This window comes from Schistocerca piceifrons, chromosome 11 (genome assembly GCF_021461385.2).
Source record: "Schistocerca piceifrons isolate TAMUIC-IGC-003096 chromosome 11, iqSchPice1.1, whole genome shotgun sequence".
NCBI classification, from domain to species: Eukaryota; Metazoa; Arthropoda; class Insecta; order Orthoptera; family Acrididae; genus Schistocerca; species Schistocerca piceifrons.
In genome coordinates, this window is record NC_060148.1 from 117,024,264 (window position 1) to 117,033,276 (window position 9,013).

The following is a 9,013-nucleotide window of genomic DNA, read 5'->3' on the forward strand; positions in this document are numbered from 1 at the left end:
TCGTCCCTACCTCGGAGATGGTGTGTTCCATCGCTCGTGAACCAACTACAAGACCACGTTCAAAGTCACTTAAATCTTGATAGCCTGCCATTGTAGCAGCAGTAACCGATCTAACAACTGCGCCAGACTCTAGTTGTCTTACACAGGCGTTACCGACCACAGCGCCGTAGGCTGCCTGTTTACATATCTCTGCATTTGAATATACATGCCAATACCAGTTTCTTTGTAGGTTCAGTGTATGTACCAAAAACACACCCCAGAACTAACTAAATTCCAACAGCATAATTGTTGGTAGACATTACATAACTTTCAAAAATAACTGAATGAAATTAACAAAAAAATTATTCTTTAGGAAGAACATTACTTTTAAAAAATTGTATAGACGATTATCAGAGAGGTCTTATAAGCTCACAAGTGTATAAAATTAGCCTGCGTATTCCACATTACAAGTTTCAAAAAATACTGAAAATATTAATCTAGGTTAATTCTTACAGAGAAGAAAAGAGCAACCAGCCACTATTAATACTGCTATTTATTTAGGTAAACAGCGCCGTTACCGGTTTCGAACTGACAAGTTCATCATCAGACGGCTGTTCACATGATTTTCAAGATACACTTTACATTATCGTCCGTTTTCGATTTTTATTATTCCATTGTGGCGAAGTATTTTTGGTGTGTTGTTGTCGTCGAAAATTCCGCGCGATTTTGTTGCGAAGTTGCAGGATTGTATATTTCGCATATTCCTAAATACATCCAGCACTTATGTAACTTGTACATCACCATATTGTGCAAAGCACCACACACACACACACACACACACACACACACACACACAGACACACACACACCAAAAAGAATTTGCCACATGTCGAAAATTCTTTTTGGTGTGTGTGTGTGTGTGTGTGTGTGTGTGTGTGTGTGTGTGTGTGTCTGTGTGTGTGTGTGGCGCTTTGTCAGTTTGTCAGTTTTAGACAAAATAGCATACTGAAAATAGCTAACAGGTCATTAACATGAGCCATCTACCATCACATGACTGTTTTCAGATAGTTAGAAGGAAGACTACTGGTTCGAAGCAGGCGGAATAAGATAACAACATTAAATTCAGAGTATGATACAAGTGGGAACTGGAGAGCCGAATAATGTTTCTACCTTCACTCAGGCGTGGACATTCTGAGTAAAGGCATTTATCGTAGCCAGGTCTCTGTAGCTGGACCCCTAATAGAAACAACCGATACGTGAAGCTATCCTGTAACATACGAAGCAATAACTCAAAATCTGCGTTTACAGCTCAAATAGACACTGCAAATACACGTGAAAAAGGCGAACGTTGAGCATGAAGTATACGATTCCAAAATAAACAAATTTTAACTACAGATGCGGCCAAAGTTAGTCAGACAACTCGAGCACCGCTAGTTTAGTGACACACATTTGCAGGTACGTGAGTGAGATAATTTAAAATATTCCTCAACAATGATGTTTACATGTCACGGTGGATAGCCAAGATGGCTACTGAGCGACACAACATAACCGTGCGCACGATAACCGGACGCTCACAATACTTTCTTGCAAAAATTGTTCAAATAACTTTGAGCACTATGGGACTTAACTTTTGAGGTCATCAGTCTAGTAGACTTACAAAACTAGTTAAACAAACCTAACTAACCTAAGGACGTCACACACATCCATGCCCGAGGCAGGATTCGAACCTGCGACCGTAGCGGTCGCGTGGTTCCAGTCTGAAGCGCTTAGAACCGCTCGGCCGCTCCCACCGGCAATTTCTTGCAGATCGAAACGTTAGTTGAGAACCGCTTGACCATGCGGTGGCATCAAGCGGGTGTTATGACGAGTTTGCTGAGAATGAGGAACGGATGCTATTGACCAGATGCAGACACAAACCGAACCCGGCACCATAAGGATAAGATTCTTGGCAATTCAGACGCCCAGAACAAGTCGGGTTGCATTCATCGCGCAGTGATACCCTCTTCAACGAGCAGTTTTCGCGGCTCCTGCCGACAGTCAATCCCCCGCCGCTCGCGAAAAACCGCTCGGGAAGCTATTGCGGTTAGAGAGGTTTAACAGCGGGCCGAAACTATCGAAATCCAAACGTGCCCTCACGGCATAGACTCTTGTGCCTGGGATAGCTTGGAGTATGAATCAATCAAGTACTAACAAATGAACTTTTCTTTGCTGTCAAAATCAAAGGGTTCCAAATTAAAAAAAAATGCGAGTAAAAATTGAACTATACCTATACTACACAAGTCACTACACAGTGAGTTGATGAACTATTGCTGGCCTCTGTGGCCGAACGGTTCTAGGCGCTTCAGTCCGAAACCGTGCTGCTGCTACGGTCACAGGTTCGAATCCTGCCTCGGGCATGGATATATGTGATGACTTAGGTTAAAGTAGTTCTAAGACTAGAGGACTGATGACCTCAGAAAGTGCCGTAGTGCTTAAATTTGAACCATAATGATAAACTATTTTATATACCGGGCAACCGCAGCTATTGAAAAACTCCGCTCACAGCTGGTAATATTGTGGTTTATTAAAACACGACCAGTTTCGGGGCTTTAAGTCGCATCGTTAGATGGACTACGTGGTAAGAAGTCACCATTTTTTCGGATATTAAAACTAACAAAAGTAGACGTATCAGATCCGAAAACATTATTCCACGGTAGTTTACATTTCAGATCTAGGCTGAAAATTCAGGCCCAAGGAAAAAAATGGCTCTGAGCACTATGGGACTTAACATCTGAGGTCATCAGTCCCCTAGAACTACTTAAACCTAACTAACCTAAGGACATCACACACATCCATGCCCGAGGCACGGTTTGAACTTCCGAGCGTAGCGGTCGCGCGGTTCCACACGGAAGCGCCTAGAACCGCTCGGCCACATCGGCCGGCCAAAGGAACAAGTTGTCATGAGTAAATACACTGAAGAGTCAAAGAAACTGGTACACCTGCCTAATGTAGTGTATGGCCTCTCCGAGCACGCAGAAGTGCCCCAACACGACGTGGCATGGACTCGATTAATGTCTGAAGTAGTGCTGGAGGGAACTGACACCACGAACCCTGCAGGGCTGTCCATAAATCCCCAAGATTACGAGGGGGTGGGGATCTCTTGTGAAAACCACATTCCAAGGCATCCCAAATATGCTCAATAATGTTCATGTCTGGGAAGCCTGATGGCCAGCCGAAGTTTATAAAGTCAGAAGCGTATTCCTGGAGCCACTCTGTAGCAATTCTGGACGATTGGGATGTTGCATTGTCCTGCTGGAATTTCCCAAGTCCGTCGGAATGCACAATGGACATGAATGGATGCAGGTGATCAGACAGGACGCTTACACACGTGTCACCTGTCATAGTCATGTTTAGACGTATCAGAGGTCCCATGTCACTCCTACTGCACACGCTCCGCACCATTACAGAGCTCCATCAACTTGAACAGTCCCCTGCTGACATGTAGGGTCCATGGATTCATCAGGTTGTCTCCATACCGTACGCGTCCATCTGTTCGACTCATCCGATCAGGCAACATACACTCCTGGAAATGGAAAAAAGAACACATTGACATCGGTGTGTCAGACCCACCATACTTGCTCCGGACACTGCGAGAGGGCTGTACAAGCAATGATCACACGCACGGCACAGCGGACACACCAGGAACCGCGGTGTTGGCCGTCGAATGGCGCTAGCTGCGCAGCATTTGTGCACCGCCGCCGTCAGTGTCAGCCAATTTGCCGTGGCATACGGAGCTCCATCACAGTCTTTAACACTGGTAGCATGCCGCGACAGCGTGGACGTGAACCGTATGTGCAGTTGACGGACTTTGAGCGAGGGCGTATAGTGGGCATGCGGGAGGCCGGGTGGACGTACCGCCGAATTGCTCAACACGTGGGGCGTGAGGTCTCCACAGTACATCGATGTTGTCGCCAGTGGTCGGCGGAAGGTGCACGTGCCCGTCGACCTGGGACCGGACCGCAGCGACGCACGGATGCACGCCAAGACCGTAGGATCCTACGCAGTGCCGTAGGGGACCGCACCGCCACTTCCCAGCAAATTAGGGACACTGTTGCTCCTGGGGTATCGGCGAGGACCATTCGCAACAGTCTCCATGAAGCTGGGCTACGGTCCCGCACACCATTAGGCCGTCTTCCGCTCACGCCCCAACATCGTGCAGCCCGCTTGCAGTGGTGTCGCGACAGGCGTGAATGGAGGGACGAATGGAGACGTGTCGTCTTCAGCGATGAGAGTCGCTTCTGCCTTGGTGCCAATGATGGTCGTATGCGTGTTTGGCGCCGTGCAGGTGAGCGCCACAATCAGGGCTGCATACGACCGAGGCACACAGGGCCAACACCCGGCATCATGGTGTGGGGAGCGATCTCCTACACTGGCCGTACACCACTGGTGATCGTCGAGGGGACACTGAATAGTGCACGGTACATCCAAACCGTCATCGAACCCATCGTTCTACCATTCCTAGACCGGCAAGGGAACTTGCTGTTCCAACAGCACAATGCACGTCCGCATGTATCCCGTGCCACCCAACGTGCTCTAGAAGGTGTAAGTCAACTACCCTGGCCAGCAAGATCTCCGGATCTGTCCCCCATTGAGCATGTTTGGGACTGGATGAAGCGTCGTCTCACGCGGTCTGCACGTCCAGCACGAACGCTGGTCCAGCTGAGGCGCAGGTGGAAATGGCATGGCAAGCCGTTCCACAGGACTACATCCAGCATCTCTACGATCGTCTCCATGTGAGAATAGCATCCTGCATTGTTGCGAAAGGTGGATATACACTGTACTAGTGCCGACATTGTGCATGATCTGTTGCCTGTGTCTATGTGCCTGTGGTTCTGTCAGTGTGATCATGTGATGTATCTGACCCCAGGAATGTGTCAATAAAGTTTCCCCTTCCTGGGACAATGAATTCACGGTGTTCTTATTTCAATTTCCAGGAGTGTATTTCCAGTCATCAACAATCTATTGGCAGTGTTACGGGTCTAGGTGAGGCGTAAAAGCTTTGTGTCGTACAGTCATCAAGGATACACGATTTGCCCTCTGTTCCGAAAGCCGACTTAGATAATTTTCGTTGAATGGTTCGCACGCTGACACTTGTTGATGGCCCAACATTGAAATCTGCAGCAGTTTGTGGAAGGGTTTCACGCCTGTCACGTTGAACGATTCTCTTTCGTCGTCGTTGGTCCCGTTCTTGCAGGATATTTTTCCGGCCGCAGCGATTCGGTGATTTGATGTTTTACCGGATATTCACGGTACAATAGTGAAGTGGTCGTACGGAAAAATCCCTACTTCATCGCTACCTCGGATATGCTGTGTCCCATCGCTCGTGCGCTGACTGTAACACAACGTTCAAACTCACTTAAATGTTGATAACCTGCCACTGTAGCAGCATTAACCGATGTAACAACTGCGCCAGATATTTGTTATTTTATATATGTGTCACCGACCGCAGCGGTGTATTCTACCAGTTTACATATCTCTATTTGAATACGCATGCATATATCAGTTTCTTTGGTGCCTCAGTGTATAATCAAGCGGGTGCATACTGCATTAACAGCGCACTTATGCGGTCCGCATCTCGTGGTCGTGCGGTAGCGTTCTCGCTTCCCACGCCCGGGTTCCCGGGTTCGATTCCCGGCGGGGTCAGGGATTTTCTCTGCCTCGTGATGACTGGGTGTTGTGTGCTGTCCTTAGGTTAGTTAGGTTTAAGTAGTTCTAAGTTCTAGGGGACTGATGACCATAGATGTTAAGTCCCATAGTGCTCAGAGCCATTTGAACCATTTGAGCACTTATGCGAAGAGAGGCACAGCAGCACAAGCCCTTCAGAAGAATAAAATACACTTCACAAAAAAGAAAAAAAGCCACAATTTGAGTATATTAGAGGAAGTGGAAATTTTTAGACATAGAAAAGAAAACGCACAATTCATGTCGAATAACCAGTTCCGAATTAAAGCACCACAGCATGGTGGCTAATTTTGATTGCTTGTATGAGTAGGTGCTTGTAGGTAATAAAATTCTGTACTGTTCTCGCTTGCATAGGGGGTGATCCAGCACTCCTAGCCACAAGTGTATATGACGTCACACTGTCAGATGGATAGCTTCCGTTCCGCCAGCCAGCCAACCTCTCCATGCCGCTCTTTCATTGCCCTACACAGAGCTGCCCTGCTCTCACACTGGTAAGAAGAAACTGCCACCTGGTTCTTTCCACATTGTAATTTGTGTGTGCCGCGACTAATCACGTTAGCAGTGACAGTCCTTTATCGCCAATACGGCTTTTTCTTAACAGAAATTATGGTCCGCTCACCATGAAATAGTGTATTTTCTTTCTCTTTTCAGATGCAGGCAAATTTTCTTTGCCTTTCGCTCGCCGTAATATTAACGATATTTTCTGAATAGTAAATTTTGACTGGGAGCGATCGGTATGCCTACGTTCTTTTAACTTTGTCAGTGTATTTTAGACATTCCGTTACCAGTTTTAATATCCGTACAAAATGGTGACACTGTACTTTGCTTTTTACCACGCAAGTTCACCTGATGATGCGGCTTGAAGTCGCCAAACCGGTCGTGTTTTAATAAACAACAATTTTACCAGTGAGGTGATAGTTCGACAACCCACACGCAAAAAACGAATTTCCAACTCTCATTGGTATATTACAACAGTCTAATTTAGAATATTTACAACATATCATACATCAAACAGAAGGCAAAATAACCTAGTTTTCGCCAGCCTGAGTGGCCGAGCGGTTCTAGGCGCTACAGTCTGCAGCCGAGCGACCGCTACGGTCGCAGGTTCGAATTCTGCCTCGGGCATGGATGTGTGTGATGTCCTTAGGTTAGTTAGGTTTAAATAGTTGTAAGTTCTAGGGGACTGATTACCTCAGAAGTTAAGTCCCATAGTGCTCAGAGCGATTTGAACCATTTTTGAACCTAGTTTTCCTTACAAATTTTCACTACGTGCACTTTTACTTATACGAGACACATCCAACCATAAGTCTCATGGTTTCCACACTTCGGTTAACAACTCTGGAGTAAACAGAAGCGATATCTGGGCTTCCCCAAGGTAGTGTTATAGGTCCTCTGCTGTTCCTTACCTATATAAAAGAAAACACGTTTTGTATTGGAACCTTCCGTTCCTCTAGAGACTTGCAGTACACAGCTGTTAGAAGGGGGGCAATTTCTTTCGCGTACTCCGTGTAGAATCGAATTGGTATCCCGTCAGGTCCAGTGGACTTTCCTCTGTTGAGTGGTTCCAGTCGCTTTTCTATTCTTTTGACACTTATTTCGATGTCAGCCATTTTTTTTCGTTTGTGCGAGGAATTAGAGAAGGAACTTCAGTGCGGTCTTCCTCTGTGAAACAGGTGTTTAGTATTTCAGCTTTACGCGTGTCATCCTCTGTTTCAATGTCATCATTTTCCCGGAATGTCTGGATATGCTGTTTCGAGCCACTTACTGATTTAACGTAAGACCAGAACTTCCTAGGATTTTCTGTCAAGTCGGTACATAGAATTTTACTTTCGAATTCACTGACGCTTCACGCATAGCCCTCCTTACGCTAACTTTGACATCGTTTAGCTTCTGTTTGTCTGAGAGGTTTTGGCTGCGTTAAAATTTGCAGTGAAGCTCTCTTTGCTTTCGCAGTAGTTTCCTAACTTATTGTTGAACCACGGAGGGTTTTTCCCCTCCCTCACAGTTTTACTCGGCACGTACCTGTCTAAACGCATACGTACAGAACATTTTGGATTCCTGCCGCCGTACATTGTACCATCTCCTACGTTGTTTGTGTCAGTGTTGATTCTCACAGTAGCCGACACAATGGAAGGAACTTTACAACGTAACCCCACTGATCAGTAAGACGTCATACCCGCTACGGTCTAGGCGAATGCACTGGTACAGTTGCAAAGAGCCTCATAAAGCCTTTGTATCCTCGCCTGAGGTAGGCTGGCCCATAAATGTCTTCTTCTTCTGTAGTGGTCAATCCAAGGATTGGTTTGCAACAGCTACAGTGGCAGCTTGTTTCCATTCTGTGCGTCTTTCAGCTTTTGTCTTCATTTCTTTATAGGTGTTACATCCCACATCTTTCACGATTTGATCCATGTACCTCAGTCGTGGTCTTCCTCTTGGTCTTTTTCCCTCGACATATCCCTCTATGATTGTGTTCAGGAGTCCTTTATGTCTGTAAATTGTACTCTTCTTTTAACAATGAAACTCCAGAAGCTTCTCTGCTCACCTGCTCTTGCCAGAATCACTTCGTTGGGACCTTGTCGATACTTTTTATTTTGAGCATGCGTCTATAGCACCACATTTCAAAACAATTTAGCTTCTGGTCTTCCTCTGTCCTGAGAGTACATGTTTCACACCCATAGCATGGCACACTCCACACATATGATTTCAAAAATCTTTTCCTGATTTCAAGGCTGATGCTCTTAGATGTTAATATGTTTTTCTTCTTGTTAAAAGCAGCTTTTGCTTGAGCAATTCTACTTCTCACTTCTGCCTTGCTCCTTCCATCCCTGGTAATATTACTGCCCAGATAAGTAAACTTATCAACTTGCTGGAGGAGTTCATTGCCTACATGAACTTGGACTTTCACTTGATCTTTTTTGTCGCATGCCATTACTTTTGCTTATGCTTTATTAATTCTCATATTATATTCTTCCCCCATAACTTTACCCATTCTATTCAGTAGGACTACAAGATCTTCTTCACTTTCAGCTAGGACAGCTATATCATCGGCATATCTTATCTTATCTATTCGTTGGCCATGAATTACTACACCTGTGCTACGATCGCAGGTTCGAATCCTGCCTCGGGCATGGATGTGTGTTATGTCCGTAGGTTAGTTAGGTTTAAGTAGTTCTAAGTTCTAGGGGACTGATGACCACAGCAGTTAAGTCCCATAGTGCCCAGAGCCATTTGAGCCATTTTGAACTATACCTGTCTGTGAATCTTCCTTTACCCATAAATGTTACTGATAAAAAATGGTTCAAATGGCTCTGAG